Source organism: Jaculus jaculus, chromosome X (genome assembly GCF_020740685.1).
Source record: "Jaculus jaculus isolate mJacJac1 chromosome X, mJacJac1.mat.Y.cur, whole genome shotgun sequence".
NCBI classification, from domain to species: domain Eukaryota; kingdom Metazoa; phylum Chordata; class Mammalia; order Rodentia; family Dipodidae; genus Jaculus; species Jaculus jaculus.
Window position 1 is genome coordinate 123,533,717 of NC_059125.1, and position 3,113 is coordinate 123,536,829.

Here is a 3,113-nt window from a genome sequence, read left to right on the forward strand (position 1 = left end):
GATAGTCACAGCTTGTGTCATCTAGTGTGATAACACTGTCACTCACACTTGACAGAAGAGGGGTGTATTCAAAATATTTCATATACTAAATACTGCAGTAGTCTCTCTGCATGTATAAATGCAGGGTATAGTTTTGTTCTACCTGACTAACAGTATGTATTATGTATGTATTAAGCAAGCTAATGTTAAGTCTGTTAAACCCCACAATAGTTCAGGAATTTATCACTGTATATAAAGAAATCCAAAATTTACAAAATACAACTATAAAAGTAAGGGACAATTAACTGCCATGCAAGACTTTAAAAATGGCATAGAAATGCACAACAGCAAGGTCACATAACACTCAAGGTCAGCAGTGAGTTCTACCACCACAATGGATTTGGCAATTACATTCTCTTTGCTGGTATAATGGGTTAAATCAGATCTTCAAATCTGAGAACACTCCATCTCAAGAAATAAGCTCTTTCACAGTTGTTTTAATGAAATCTTTTTTCTCTGTTAAATCATAAGCAGGATAATTTTCATATACCTCTTTACATATCTGCTTCCTTGTCACTTCCTCCAGGTTGTCATTGGCCAGTAACTTTTTTACTGTCTCCTTTAACTCTTTATCTTTGGAAGTTTTCTTCAACTTTTTAATTAAAGGCTCATCATCTGAACTATCTTCAGGTTCAGTTTCTTTTTTGGTTTTGATTCTTCTTGGTGGTGCTGCTATCTGCCTTCTTAACATTAGCACTTTTTACAGGCTTTTTAGGAGTAGCTTTATGCTTAGATTTTTCTCTTTTAGTTGTCTTTTTTTGGTGGCTGCTACTCTTCACTTTCCTTATCTTCATCATCTGAAGACTCTTCCTTATTTTTCTTGTCATCTTCATCACTACTAGATTCATCTGACAGAATTTCAGGACACTTGGTTTGCTTTGCCTTCCTTGCCATTCCAGAACTATTCCGTTCCTTTTTATTGCTTTTGCTTGAAGATTTTTTAGATTTTGGCAATGGTTTTCCAGAAGGCTTTGGATGCATTAATAAATTCAAGATCCGTTTCACTAGCTCACTGTTTACACCAGATCTCTCCAAATCAAGAATTGCACAGGTGCTTTTTTTTTTTTTTTTTTTTTTTTTTTTTTTTTGTTTTTGTTTTTGTTTTTTTTTTTTGTTTTTGTTTTTTGAGGTAGGGTCTCACTCTGGTCGAGGCTGACCTGGAATTAACTCTGTCATCTCAGGGTGGCCTTGAACTCATGGCAATCCTCCTACCCTGCCTCCCGAGTGCTGGGATTAAAGGCGTGTGCCACCACGCCCGGCCACAGGTGCTCTTTAACATGGCATTTCTGAATTTTTTCAACATCTCTTCCTTCTTTTTATATTGTGTACTTCCTTTTTCAAATGGAAAGCCACTGAATTGACCCACATTCTTCATTAATGAGGACACTGTGCCTGGTCTGTTGTAAAGCAGTTTGTGTAGATTTCTAAATTCATCTGTTTTTTTTCTTACTTAGATAGAAATGTATCCTTTCAATATCACACAGTGTTTGACCCTTCCCTTGGTTCTCTTTGTGAGGAGGACACTTACATTGTCCACCTTTCTACTTTTGTCGTTCTCTATTGCCTTCCACGATGAGACTCTTTTCTTTCTCTTCCTCTATGTCGTCGTCCTCCTCAACGTCGCTGTTGTCCCTGTGGCCGGGCATTACAGGGTCCTGGTTGGACGCTGCCTGGGCGGTGGTGTTGACTCCCTCCATGACGGGGCCAAGACAACATGCTGGGGACCACAAGGTCCTGGCCACCGTGGGCCCGGTGCGAGCTCAGGAGGAGGCCGAGGCAGAGGAGAAGGCGCACAGGCTGGGCACTCCTTGATTAAATTTATTGTATAATTCTGAAAACATTACTTGGTAAAATCTTCTTAATTTCCTTCATATTGTCTGCATGTCTCCTTTTATGTGTTTGTTTAGCTGATTTACTGAATTTACTATGTCTTTCTTCACCTATGTCTAATATACTTTTTCTTACCCTCAAAATCTTTATACAAATATTTGTATCTTAATTTTAGTAGTTTATATTTCTTTTGAATTTTATTTGTGGTTTCCAGATCTTGTGTCAGTTAGGCTGCATTGAATATGCATACTTCAACAAATATTTAATTCTGTACTTAGTTCACAAAACAATTTTGTTTACTACCTACTTATTCTCTAGTGATTGTTTTTGACTATTTATGATAAGAATATTTAGCCAGGGCTGGAGAGATCTTTTAGTGGTTAAGGTGTATACCTGTGAACCCTAAGGACCCCAGATCGATTCTCCAGGTCCCATATAAGCCAGAGGCACATGGTGGCGCATACATCTGGAGTTTGTTTACAGTGGCTAGAAGCCCTGGCATGCCCATTCTCACTCTCTCTGTCTCAAATAAATAAATTAATTAAATAAATAAATAAATAAAAATGAAATATTTAAAAAGAAATAAAAGAGTAATTAGCCACAACCACATCTTCATAATGATTTGCCAGGATTTCTCTACAAATTCAAGTGTTAAAACTTACCTCAAGCAATTTCACAGGTTTGTGTTGAGGCTGTATGTGATTCAAAATATGCACTGGATAATTTTCTGTTTGTGGCACTATCTTGGATATATGTTTTAATAACAGTATTTCCTTTTCTTGAAATTATCAAGGTGGACTAATTTTCTTACTAAATTACTAGGAAAGCGAATAGACATATTTTAGTGATTGTTTTTTTTCTGAAAATTTTCTGTGCAACTTTGCTGAAAATGAGCTCCAGCTTTCTGTCATTTGGAAATACTAAATCTTTATTTATTTATTTATTTTCAATAATAGCTACAAGGATTTAACCTGATCACTTTCATATGGCAGAGAAGCACTATACTAAATGATCTTTATTCTCAAACATTCATTTTCCCCTATATCAATATTAAAACATCCCTAATTCTAAGAATATTACTTGATTTGCTTTTGAGTTCTCATGGCCTACATATGTAACATTATATACTTCTCAAATATGGAATTATAACCTGAGCTGTATAACCCCATAGTTATAACTAATTACTAGATTTTTCCACAATCGTGTCCACTAATACTTCCTTTATAAAACAAAATTAATTTTCT

The 3,113-nt window shown here is 35.8% G+C and overlaps 1 pseudogene; it reads right to left on the reverse strand.

Moving 5' to 3' along the window:
* Window positions 1–448: 448 nt before the first annotated feature.
* On the reverse strand, window positions 449–1,736 carry LOC101599451 (annotated as a pseudogene).
* Window positions 1,737–3,113: the final 1,377 nt, after the last annotated feature.